The following is a 14,256-nucleotide window of genomic DNA, read 5'->3' as shown; positions in this document are numbered from 1 at the left end:
GGCTAGAGATTCCATACCAAGCACAAAATACGCATCACTCAGTGTCATTGACAAAATGAAAATCGCCAATAAATCAGACCCATACTACACAAAACCATGCTGGTCAGATCTCGCAAACACAATAAATAACATCGATGTTGATATCAGCACCAAAGCATTATTGGATACGTTATTATTGTCGCAAATCTGGGCTACAGCCCCTTGAGTCTGCCGAATTTGACTGAGCCATGGAGTGATCGTGGGGGGGGGGGGATTGCCAGGGGAGGGAGGGGGGGTCACACACATGTAGCTAGATCCTGCGTTGATGACATGTGTTCGGATGTACAGCGTTTTACACAAGTAAAAAAGTGTGAACTCTTGCTAAATCTGCGATATCTTGCTAATCTGATTGTCAATTGGTGGACAGGGTTGACAATCGAAACCACCATTTTGGCTTGAACCTGAAATCCTATTAAAGGTTATAAGGACTCCTTCAGAATCAACTGAATGCACATTTAAACATGGGAGGCTGTTCTCTGGAAAAAAAAGAACAGACTTCCACCCTTGAAAATGGCATTCACCTCATTTTAAAAGAGTTCTAATTTCTTTCGGATTTCAAATTCTCGCCAAAATGATGGTGCCTATGATTAAATATTGAATTTTAGAATTTTAATAGAAGCATGTTTAGAAGATCAAGGGTTAAAATGATACTATATTCACACAGTTTAGTTATGTTAGAAAAATATGTCACCATTCATAAAATCTGAAAGCCCTGTATAGCGTAAGTTAAAATGCGTCACCAAACTGTTCAATTTGAAGATTTTACGTCAAGGCGGTTCAGCGTATTGATATTTCATACCCACCCCCTCAATGCCTCAGTGGCGATGACGATGATGTGAATGAAACTGACGACGGCGTGCGTAGATATAAATTATCGATGCGCTTTGACAGCCGATGTTTTGCACCGGAATTTCTGCGTTAAATCCTACAGGGCTAATATTAGTTTATATGATTGAATGAGACGATATTAATGCACTGCTGTAATGAGAGGATCGTGTTTTTTTGTTGCAATGAGCTTAGCTCAGGAATTGCCAGTTATGGAAAAGATTAACTTGGTTGTTTTGAATAACTATGTTTGAAGGTATTAACCATTTTGTCTTTGAAAGGTATTCAAAATGAAAGCATTCGATGCCAGTTACAGAAATTGTTTAAGGAGTGGACAGTTTTTACTTCAACATGTTTGTTCTCCCCTGGACTAGAAGCTTGTAGAATAATGCATCATTTGTTATTTTTATCACGTACGCGGGAAACATCTTCCCGCCACCCAAGTTCACCCGACGTCACTGTGTAGAACAGAGCCTCCTTGCAGCGTGTTGTCAATCCATCAACCCCCATCAAGCTGCTCGCATCAGGGGGGGTTCAATCATGGTCCAGTCGGGATTGAAATCAAAATAGCGTGATAAGTCGGTCAGATTTTTTATATTTATACATTTTTGGCAAATCAATGATGGAAACTATTACTGTACAGTAGAAGATCGCTGGGCATGGCGGACAGCTTGGTTATGATGGCCTTGATATATCTGCAAAGAGGGCCCAAGCTTTGTGCACCACCCTTAAATCGAATCTGTAACCAAGAGGAGGGGTAGCACTCATCTATATTATTTTTGTTTTATTATTACATATCATATACGAACCAGCACAGTTATCGAGAATTAGTCAATCCTTACAGAACATAGTCTTGGCTTTGTAAGCGAACCCTTGCATTATGTGACATCACAACTAATAAAGAGGTCAATGACCTGACTTAATGATTAATATCCAGCTAAATACACTATTCGCTTGCCTTTTTAAGTGCTTTTCTATAATCTTATGCTATACTTCGAAATTCTTATAGCATTTGTAAAGTGCATAAGTCCAGGTCTTAACATTATATACTCAAGTTTCACTGATCTAAGATCGTTTTTTTATTGGGCTAGTTTAGGCCAGAAAATATGTGTCATGGGCATACGCATACTCAACTTCCAGCGATATTGCCTCGATAGCCACTGCCCATACCACTGAAAAAAAAAGTGCAATTTTTCTGTATGTCGCGCGCCTCACTTTACAGTGCAACTCACCCAAATTTGAGCTGATTCTGCCGTATGCAATGTACACTATCTGTATACGGTACATAAAGCAGAATATGGTGAAACTGTTTTTCGATCACACAGACCTCACTTTCCAAGGCCACTGCGCTGCTAATATGAACTTGATTTCAAAATAACTTCACAGGGTTTGCCCTTCTTATCTTCTCTAGACACTGCGTAAGTTTCAACACAAAGCATACAGTGGTTTTTGAATGAGACACAAAAATGCTACACTTGCCGAGATGTCAGACCGCTGATCGAGCAAAAGTGATGGTCAGTTAGGCGTCACGCTAACCTGTTACCATTGTGTGTACAGCGACGCTGTTTATGAGTGAGTAATAGCCAATCAACTTCAGTTTGAAATACTGCATACAAATGCATGTTATACTTTTCGTAAAGGTATTGACGCATGTTGTCAGGAAGCTTAGCAATGTCAATACATGAGGGTCAAGATGGGGCATTCGATGCCAGTCAAACATGTTTGATTTAGATAGACTATGGGTTGACAACACTAATATGCCCAATGTATTTTAGCTTGGCCTTAATTGTGTCATCATAGAGATTAATCTTAAAAGCAGTCTTAGATCGGTGATACTAGAGTATGTAGTAAGCTTATTCCTTATCAGAGATGAATACGAAAAATTTTGAATTGAACAGTATTTTGGCAAGACCTCAAACCCATGTAAAAAGTGAAATACCAGGTCATATATTTGGACCATGTTTAAATATTTTTAGCACAGTTGAATACATTTTCTAGTTGAATAGTCATCTGAAAGAGTAATACAAATCAGTTCTTTATATCGATCTCGTCAGGTAGGCCCAGGACCCCCTGGGCTTAGTAGTATGGGTTACAAAATTTTCATAAGAATCTATGGCATTTTAAATGAAACTTTTAAGTCTGTAAAATATAATCAAAACTGTTCTAAAGTTTTGATAAGGCCAGGACATTGCCACATAATTGTGTACAGCCCACTTGATGATGGTGGTGGTGGTGGTGGTGGTGGTGGTGGTGGTGGTGGTGGTGGTGTTGGTGGTGGTGCTGATGATGATGATGATGATGATGATGATGATGATTATAAAGAAGCCATGCACAAGGTCGAACCTGAAGACTACATACAGCCTCAGAATACCGGAGTAAATGAACCAACAATGAACATACACAATAATTACACTTACGTGTAGTGCAAGTATCAAATCTTGCTTCCTGTGATCAATATAATGGACTGTTTACTATTGGGCAATAAATATTAGATGGATGCATCAAATAATAAATAGTGTAAGGGTCAGATAATGATTAACCCTTGCAAGCTCACATCATGTTAGTGTTTTCTTCGATTCATTTCATCTAAGATAGGGATGGATCCAGAAATCAGAGCGGGGTGCAGCCCACCTTTTTCAGAATTTACGGTTCATCGTTAGGGGAGGCCAAGACCGGCACAGCGCCCCCTCCCCCTTGGATCTGCACCAGACCTTCAAAGGACCGCTGAGGGATAGCTGCAACAAACATATACTGAAGAATAGGCAGCCTCCTGAACTCATTTGAGAAAGACATTTTCTTGGTAAAATCTTTTCATAATCCACCCCCCCCCACTTTCTTCCTCCTAGCTGTAAACAGCCCCATGGCTTTTGTCTTACACAGCAGACATTCCACAATGAAAAAAGAATCAATTATGCAACTTTTCCACCAACTTCATCGATTCAACATTACTTGCCAAGCTAATAGCCATGTCAAGACCTCGTGTTTCACCTTCAAATGTTCGAATTTTGGGCTCTGTGTAGGATTATTAAACTATTTGGTGGTGGCACAGGAGGCCGGTGGTGCAAACTGCTTCCGTAATGAACTGTTGAGAGCACAGATGTCTATATACACTGGATTGGTAACATGGTTCATAGCTACTGTTCCATACAAGATGATTAGAGTCTTACACCATTCGTTCTTTCGTTACTTTGGGGGTCGTTTCAATGATAACGACGCATGCCATTTCAATAAAAATGACACACGCCACTGCATAAAAACCAGCACCAGAGAAACTATTCCATTTGAGCAAATTTGCGATGATTGAAACAATACACAATCCTTGTAGTATTCTCGTAAGGCAAACACAGTGGACACATTGCCTAAATTGACACACAGCGATCAGAAAGCATGAAACACGCATCAATTGTACACAAATAATGCACAACCATGCGTGCATTATGACTGACTCCTGGCGTTAGAAATAGGAACTAGGTTTAGTCGGCCAACAGTAACTGTAGGTGAACGAACGCTGTACCCTTTAAGTTTCAGATGAGAAATCTCCCTCGAGTCACGCGCTCAATAGTGCTGGAGATGAGTGAGAGACAAGGGACCAAGTAATTGACCTCCAGCACCTCAATGTCTGTCTGGTCTGCCTTGAAAACAACAGCCGAAAGCCGAGATGCGAATCAAATTAACAGACATCGTGGCTGGAGGTATGAAATCTAATGTGATACCTTCAGGCTAGATGTATCCAACGTACCATTGCATCATTCGCCAGATTTACGACATCCGACAGCGTCATCACGACGCAATTTCCTTGATTTTTGGACCATTCGTGTTGCCTATTAGTCAAAGACTCATATTTACCATATAAGCCACCAATACACTCTTTAGTTTAGATAATAGCTGCGCTTACACCACGAAATATTGGTGGACCAATTGCACTTACACCACCACATTGCCGCGACAAATTGGTTCGGCAATCCATTGCCGATACAAATTGCCGAGCGAATTTGTCCCACCAAGCTTGATGGTCCAAATTCGCCCGGCTTGTTAAAAGCTCGGCTTTGTCGTGGTGTAAGCGCAAATGGATCGGCAATTAGCTAGTTAGATGGTTCGGCTCCAGGCGGCGCTTTCGAAATGGCGCTTCTGCCAAGGCTTTCCGCGTTCTGCTTATTGTTTGCGCGCCATCTGTAGCCGGATTTTATAACTAGCTGCAGCGCTGGTGTAAGCGCTAGGTGGATTTTCGATGGTGCGGCATTGGTTCCCGAACCAAGATTGGTGGTCCATTTTCAGGTGGTGTAAGTGCGGCTATTATATGAAGACCTACCAATTGAGCGTCACAGTACGCAAGCATGACCTGATTGGTGGTACTGTGCTGCATTTATCATAGTTCGAAATTACCACTGCTTCCGTGGCGGCCGTGATCAGTTTTTTGGTTTATTTACGGGGGTCTTTTCATTTCCCACATTTTGCTAAATGCGGCATATTGAAGTACATTTATCATCTTATCCGGATAAAAACCGATTTATCATTATCAGCAGCTATATTTTGGCTGTGACAGTCACATCTATCATAATGCAACCGATCATGTGGCGGCCATATTGAAAATGTACGGCGGCAACCCTTTTAGGGGGTCTGTTCATTCGACACATTGATAAAATGCTTAGCCTAATGAAAACAAATGCAGCTTTTACGCCATTAATACGGCGTTGACGCTATCACTACTATAATGGACATAGAGCTGAAATAGTTTGTCACACATCTCCTCCGTCAGTTCAGATCGGATGACCTCAAAACTTTTCCTGAAAGTCGTGGTTGATATGGAGATGCACCTCACCAGGTTAAATCGGTAAAATTTGCAGCGATCTCGGAGAAATAGCATTTTTTGTTCTTTCTATATATGGGCATACTCATGAACATAAGGGGCCTTTTCAGCAGGTCTGATTTGCATATGGGGCCATCTGTTAAATCAAAAGTGTGGGATACAAAAATAAGCCGGGAAAGTATTGGGGCCACTATATGTTTAAAGCATTCATCCATTTCCGCAATTTTCCCCCTTTATTTTGGTCGTACTCTTTCACCTTATGTTATCAATCACTCTTAATTTTTCTAAGTACCGTATGGGAGTTCATCACGTGAAACACGTCTCATCATAACAAAACCGCCTCACCCGACCCAAGCACTGGCCGCAAAGTAGCGCACAGCTCCCTATATGAATACCCGGGGCAAATATAAAATATGATATAAAATCCCGATTAACATCTCTTTACTGCGATAAAAACAGGCTAACAACTGCAGATTAACAAGTAAGTGAGTGTTCCGGAACGAGTGGAGTCTGTGCGGAGGGTGTCGAAAAAACCCTAGGCGAACTACTTCCTCCGTCTGGTGCTGCCACCCACTATGCTCGCGGCATTTGTTGTACTAAGTTTGTAACACGCCAACTCTTCAGCATTCGCGAAATAGTTCGTCAAAATAAGTCGAGACCACTTTGAAGAGTGGTGGAGTTTGATTTTTCCGGTCGTTTTGGACAAAAACGCATTTAGTGTCAGTAATTTGGAGGAAAATCATCCCCCCAAATCATCATGTTCGATTTGTAAACACTTGGGTCGGCGCGGAGTGCTCCACATCACACATCGACCTATTTTACGCATATTAAAATCAAGACAACATCACAACCCCCAGACATATAATTTCATTTCACCCAAATTGCCCCGACCCCACAGTAAGCCATCACCCTCAAACAACCCGCGCCACGGGTATTATGCTAGTATATATTAAGCCGGTTTGGCACGTCTGTTTCACAAAGGCCTATTACACATGAGATAGACCTTTTGTACAGGCGTCGCTCAACTGGCTAGATAGCGTCAACACAGCATATAGCGTTAGGATAGAGGGACAAAATCGTCAGTCAAAACATTCTATTTGTGTCGATCTGTGAAAAATCATTGGACGATGACAAGACATAATAGCGGACAATCCTTCAGTGGGATTTCCCTTCAAGTTTAGCCTGCCAGAATTCCAGGAATGTCTGCTAATTTACTGATACACGGAGCCTTTTATAGCTGATGATTTGAACACTTGTTGTTTTTTGTAACAATGATGTATGATTTCTGTCTGGCAGTTTTTATTGGGCAGTAAGGTAGAATGGGGTAATTGTAGCCCCGGTTTATTTGTAGCCCCTGCATTGTTTAATGCATGGTGATATCCATCAATATCATAGGCAGGGGCTACAATTAAACCGGGGCTACAATAACCCCATTCTACCTTATATTTTGGGCTGCAACACAAACTGTTTATAACGCCCAAAGGATTTCTCGCAAAAGATTGGCATGACTACATGAGCGCCCGGTTGCCTACGAGGGCAAAGGAGGCCAGTCCCCTCTTTTGTGCTGAAAAATCTGTATCACTGTTCACAGAGTGGTAAAACTAGAGTATATCGAAGATCTGTGGAGCCATATCAGTTCTTCTCTTTCAGCGTTCGCTCTGCACTTGGAGGTGATTTTCTCCAGGAGGTATTCCTCCTCCAAAAAATTCACTCTATGATGAGCGTTTATGCGTGACACTACGATTATGCGCCAATTGGGTTTATTGGCGTAGTGAATCCAACTTCGGCGAGAGGTTGAGTCCATGCAAGCTACTCATGCTTCTCACTTGGTGGGTCTTTAACCTGCCCTGGCATAGACACCAGATGCAAGGAACCTCACTTTGAAGTTATGAAGAGCTAGGAATTTTTTGTTCTTTGAAAGCCACGCCGGTTCATCCAGAAATTCAATCCTGGGTTCTCCCCGGGATCAAACCTGAGGCCTTTTGCGTGGTAGACAGCAGTGTTAACCACTAGGCTATGAAGCTCCCCATCACCATATCAGTTCAACTGGACATCTTTTGCAGCCACAGCTGTAAACTCCCATCATACGTTTCCAACTGGAGCAAATATTCCGCACATCCATCTCTCCAAACAAAAATAACGCAAAAGACAAAAAGAACGCTGTCACTGAGAACAAAAGGATCCAACACTCATACAATTACACCAGTTCTGCTCTCCCTGTAGACAGGTTTCCCCACAATACATCACATGGAACATGAACCAATCGATCAGACACTTCCCAATGCAACCCCTGGGTGTCATTTTTTCCCCTAATTACCCTGGAAGTTTTGGTCGGGTATAGCGTTCTTCCGCACCTCACAGACCATCAATCTAACGAAAAAGTCGAGAACAATTACCCACAGATCTCTAGAGGATCATGTGACATTTCTAACAAAAGTGAAATCCCACAATTGTTTAACTTGATGATGTTTTCGTGTGTGGTCGCAGTTTCATGAACATTGTAACCAGAAATGTTGTGGTATGGATGGTCATTCTTCATGGTAACTTAAACATGATGGGTAAAAAGCTCCCTCATCACATGACCACGAACTACTTACCAAAGAAGAGTGCGGTTGCAGTTTCATGAACAATGCAACTGGAATATTTTTAGTCTGGAAGGCTATTTTTCATGATAACTAAACATGATGGGCAAAAAGCCCTGTCATCGCGTGACCAAGTACTACTTACCAAAGACGAGTGTGTGAAGTGGAGGCATAATTCCTACGATCCTTGATTACCAGGCTCCTCCCCTTAGCACAGGTTACGCATTTTAAAAACCGGACGGTTATTTGCAGGTTGAGGCCAACCTCTCCACGCCCATTAGAAACGACTCTCACATCTTTCTCAACAATTGCAAACAATTGCTGCATCTAACTGAAATTTCGATTGCTCTTGGCCACACCCGCAGAATTTCTTGTTAGCGATCCTGTGGTGCAAAGTGTGCATGTCAATTGCACACAGCTCACAAAAAGGTTACGTAACTGTGGTCAGAGCATTCGTGCAACCTATTCGCAGGCTGCAGGTTGCGTGGACATTGGCAAATTCGGGGATGTCAAGTGCGATCGGGACTGTTAAAGCACCAGCCGATGCAAACAGTTTTTTTTAAATTGGTTGACACTAGATGTTGATGCTGTGCCAAGTCACAACAAAATACACGTTTTCGTGGGTATTGTTGATGTCCTGTCGATTCTCAACAAAACAGATTGTTTTCATGGGTATCTTCATGAAAGGACCTTACATGTAGTTGACTGTTTTCCTCTCTCTGGTCTATAGTTGGAGAGTCCAACACAATTTTGACACAAAGGAAGCGCAGCCCCGGGCATGAAAGAACAAATTCTTTACAATTTTTCTGTCAAAGATAACTGATTCAGGTGAAATATTTTTATGTTGTCTTTCAGTACCCGGTATTTAGGTTAGGTTTGAAAGAACTGCATATCGCATATATCGGTAGTTCAGATTATTCAAAAGACATTGAGTATGAGCCAAATCATTGCTGTGTGGTCAAGAGTTGGTGGGTTCCAAATTCTTGATTTCCCATGCATACTTGGCATTTTTCAATCACCAAAATTTGGCCAACACCAAGCTTGTAAAATTATGGTTATGAATAAATTGAAATTTTTTATAATCTCGTAATGAGCAGAAACTTAAAGTGCACATTCTTGGCATCAAATCAATTTAGGCATGGGCGATAATGCATCGCTTTTGTGAGAACAATGACTGAAAGTCAGCCAGATTTTGGTGAAATGGGGCAGCGGTAGCAGTCTGTCAGTGGAAGAGCATCAGCCTCATGGGCTCGACTCCCGACCTAGTAACTGTTTGGTTCCGCTACTGGTTGAGTTCAGGTGAGCGCCTTCTGGTTGCTCCATGAAACCCACAATTGACTTCTACGGAGACCAGGGTAAATAATATGGTATCCCAAGAGCACTTAGAGCAGGAAAACTTGGAAACGCGCTATGATATAAGAACTCAATATTATTTAAAATCTGTTGTTCTGTCTGATACAGAAAATACTTTCTGTAGGCTCTAAAGGTTAAAACTTTGATGTCCGTAATGTACACCTTGTACTCATCAATTACAGTAGAACGCCTCTATTGAGGACACCCTCGGGACTGAAAATTCCTGTCCTTAATAGAGAGGGTGTTCTTAATCGAGAGGTGTCCGCAAAGGTAGGTTCTACTGTATATATGTATACCAGGGACAATTTACAGACTTCAGTTGAACTTAGATTTTCAAGTTCTCAAGGGTGAAATAGAAGTGTTCACTTTTTGAAATGTGTCATAGGAGTGAATACTCTGTGGGAGGAAGAGTTTCCAACTTTCCCTTTGTGGGGGGAGGGGGGGGCAAAGACTTGGGAAGTGCTATCTTTTTGATGGAATTTTTAAACTAGAAGTTCTAACCACAATCAAGCATGTCACATGTCAACAAGTTGTGAAGGCCTATGGTCATTGACTCTGACCTTGGTCTAAGAACAATCAGTAAGTTATCGTAATCCGCCCTCACCTTGAATTTCTAGGTACAAGTAGGCCTATGCCAACACTGCATTGTCCCCTACCATGCATGAGCAAGACTTATATTACAGTAGCCCCACGTCTTCTGCTCAAAACATGACTCATCACACAAACACACATTGAAATTTTCCATTCTTGTAAAATAAACGGAGAGAATAACCCAGTGGAAAAGAGATGGACACTATCCAGCCAATGATCAAAAGTCAGGGTTGTTCTCAGGAAGACAGGGCATAGTTTTGCTGAGGCCTGTCCTGATCATTACCTGTAAGGGCTCAGACTGCTCGATCTGACCCATACTCAGACTCATACTGCTTCACCTGACCCATACCCGGGCTCAGACTGCTCCACCTGACCCATACCCAGGCTCCGACTGCTCTACCTGACCCATACCCAGGCTCAGACTGGTCCACCTGACCCATACCCAGACTCAGACTGCTCCACCTGACCAATACCAGGGCTCAGATGGCTCTGCCTGACCCCACACGGGCTCAGGCTGCTCTATCTGACCTATAACAGGGCTCAGACTGCTCCGCCTGACTCATACCAGGGCTCAGACTGCTCCCCCTGACCCTTCTCCAATCACTGTGGCCCTGTGGCCACTAAGCAGCTTTTTTACAAAATGTAACCTTAAATTCCAGAATGTTTTTTTCTCCAGAAACTGGGATGGACCGAAGATTGCTGACAGGTAAATGGATGTGACAGCCTGGTTAACACCTATTTCGCCATGCAGCCCAACTTGCTAATTCAGAATGGGACCAGGTTTTTAAAAAAATAATGAGACGTCTTATCACCCCCTTCCTTGGGTTCTCCACCAACACAAGGCAGAGTAGCCAACAATTTCAGGTGGGGTGGCCCTATAGAGACCGTTTGAATAATTCTACAGCCAGGAGGAAGGGTGGCTGCTTCCAAGGTCGGGTGGTAAGGTGGAGTAGGACACCCTGATGACTGCCCTTCTGGAAAACTCTGATACTGTCCAATCCGCCTTTTGTAGCAACCAGTCTGGCTGCAGGACAACTAGTTCCAGGGCACTCTTGTTGCCAGGTTCTGGTATCTACAATCATTGATTTCATCAAACGCATGATCAATCAGTTTAAAAATCACAATGTACTAAGAATCAATGTTTAAAGGTATACATACCCCGTTCGTATTAAATTGTGAGCCATAATAGTACAGTTATCATGGATGCAACTTTGCTAAAGCTTGGGACGTAAGGTATGTACAGTAGAACCTCTCTATTAAGGACACCATCAAGACTGACAAATGCTGTCCATAATAGAGAGGTGTTCTGATTAGAGAGGTCAAATTGAATGGAAAGTACCAATTTGGGACACAAACTAGTGTCCTTAATAGAGAGGTGTCCGCTAAGGGAGGTTCCACTAGATATAATCTGTCTGCACAACAGCAATGTTAAAATTTATATTTAGAATTTACAGAATTCAAAATTTTCAAATTCAATTACAAAATTTCAATTTTTGAACAGTGTATAGACCTTTTTGAACAAGGTGCCATGCTTTAACCCTTCAAATTTGTTCTACGAGAACTTCTAGGCCTATATGCATGATCTGTACATGATTTGTGCAAGAAGTATACAAACTATGCCCAAGTGGCCTTTCATTGAATTTGGACAAAAGGCCGTCCCTGGACATGGATACACCTTGGCAAATTTTCGGGAGACCTGACAAATAAGGAAGGTCAAAAGATAAAACTGTGTACTTTATGGAGAGCCACGACAATAGGTGTATAGGTTACCGACACTGTGAAGGAGATAAATGAGTTTGAAATGAACTGTTTTGTATCATCTTATCTTATACTTGGAAAGACAATTTGATGGCAATGTTCAGATTCTTGTAGCACAAGACATTACCGTTGTGCATAGGCCTACTGTTTAGTTTCAGCAAATTCGTATGCATAATAACTTCACTACGGCATTGTGTATAAATGCATTTCTATTTTCATGGACCACCAGTAATTACGAACGGCGTTCCCTTTAGCGAGGATTGAAGCCTTCTTATTCATCAACTAAATAACTGATGAAAGTTCTTAAGATAAGCCAATCATTATCAGTTACATTGTATTGAACTGCCCTGACTTATTAGAAATACCCTACTTGACCAATTAACACTTTCATTGTTTCCGAACCAATGAGTACTTCACATATTATTGTATTGATGAGTGTCTCTCAGTAGCCATCCTGAGGAAATCAGGGGTGTAATTTTCGTTTCTCCGTCCCTGCACACAAACCCCTGAGATATTAGCCCTCATTTGGTGAAATAATGACAAACAAGTCAGCATCCGAGATTTACCTGCCAAATTCGGTTCCAGTACAGCTAGGCCTCTAAACAGAGTGTATCATGGTCCAATATACAGTGGAACCTCCCTTAGCGGACACCTCTCTATTAAGAACACCAGTTTTGGTCCCAAATTGGTAGTTTCCTTTCAATTTGACCTCTCTAATCAGGACACCTCTCTATTAAGGACAGCACTTGTCAGTCCTGAGGGTGTCCTTAATGGAGAGGTTCTACTGTAACTGGTATGGTCAATTGTCACTAATCAGTACAATGTGTATGTTATTCCAATTGACTTCGAAATTCCTTGCCTAGTGTCCTTTTTGTACTGCACGCTATATAAAGTACAGGAACCTCTCTATGAGGGACACTTTCGGACTGACAAGTGCTGTCCTTAATAGAGAGATGTCCCAATTAGAGAGGTCAAATTGAATGGAAAGACCCATTTGGACCAAAACTAGTGTCCTTGATGGAGGAGGTGTCCTTTAAAGAGAGGGTGTCCTTTAAAGAGAGGGTGTCCTTTATAGATAGGGTGTCCTAGGTATCCTTCATAGAGAGGGTGTCGTTCATAGAGAGGATGTCCTTTAGAGGGTGTCCTTTATAGAGGGTGTCCTTTATAGAGAGGGTGTCCCATATTGAGAGCGTGTCCTTTATAGAGAGGATGTCATTAATAGAGAGTGTCCACTAAGAGAGGTTCTACTGTATATACCACTCATCACTGAACAACTGAAAAGTTTCCAAATTTGAATGACCTCTGAAAAATAAACGTTGGCCTGTGACAGGCATAAGAATGTCAAATATTTAGCTAGCATGAATAACAGACTTAATTAGACTTTGTAAAGCTTCTAACAATAGTTTCAAACCTACCTTGTAAAGTAGAAAAGAGCATGGACAATTCGGCAGGTGACGAACAATCAGGCGTGGTTTTTCTGATAAATTTCGCCAAAATTCCGCAAAAAATCCGCCAAAATTCCGCAAAAACTCAGTATCCTTTAATTGGTCAAACACCACAATTAGTTTAATTCGATATTTACATCCAAACAAATCGATAAATCCTGTGATGTTTCCAAGTGGTTGTCAATCCAGACTTTGATAAAACTTTCTAAACCCTACTAACCGCTTAGTGACTTTCTTAGAACATGTTGAACTACATGCGAGGCCACACTAGGTAGTGTGTCGGCATGTTGGCAGGTGACAGCACGATACAGTGTCCAAAGTGGCATTGGCGGTCTAGAGACATCGTCACAACCATCCAAAATCCAAATTTGAGTAGACACAATCGCCAGTGTCGTTATACTAATGTACCAATGGAGACACTGTCACTATTGAGTATCCAGACTGCAGAGGAGACAATCAGCAATGGCCTAATACCGCACGTGCTAGTGGAGACATTGTCACAACCATTCAATACCCAGACTACAGTGGAGACAGTCACCTAATGTATCAGTTGAGACATTGGGTGATATGAATAAAGACTAGTAAATGCTTTTACTTCAGTTTTGTACAGAAAGGCCCAGTGCAAATGTACATGGAGATTTTGATAAAAGCATTTGCTAGTCTTTATTCATATCACCCATTGTCACAACCATCCAATACCCAGACTACAGTGGAGACAGTCGCCTAATGTACTAGTGGAGACATTGTCACAACCATTCAATACCCAGACTACAGTGGAGACAGTCACCTAATGTACCAGTGGAGACATTGTCACAACCATTCAATACCCAGACTACAGTGGAGACAATCACCTATG

At 41.9% G+C, this 14,256-nt stretch overlaps 1 protein-coding gene across 7 annotated transcripts in view; it reads right to left on the bottom strand.

Annotated features, from left to right (window-relative positions):
* The window catches only part of LOC135497219 (pleckstrin homology domain-containing family G member 5-like), a 146,610-nt gene extending 132,980 nt beyond the window's left edge, over positions 1 to 13,630 (bottom strand). For all 7 annotated transcript variants that reach the window (XM_064786966.1, XM_064786968.1, XM_064786970.1 and 4 more), the window contains exon 1: positions 13,371 to 13,630. The gene's annotated coding sequence lies outside the window, so the exon portion shown is untranslated. The remainder of the gene's footprint in view (positions 1 to 13,370) is intronic.
* Between the last annotated feature and the right edge of the window lie 626 nt (positions 13,631 to 14,256).

This window comes from Lineus longissimus, chromosome 12, assembly GCF_910592395.1.
Source record: "Lineus longissimus chromosome 12, tnLinLong1.2, whole genome shotgun sequence".
NCBI classification, from domain to species: domain Eukaryota; kingdom Metazoa; phylum Nemertea; class Pilidiophora; order Heteronemertea; family Lineidae; genus Lineus; species Lineus longissimus.
Note: the sequence above shows the minus strand (reverse complement) of the source record. Positions and strands in the feature narration are given on the sequence as shown.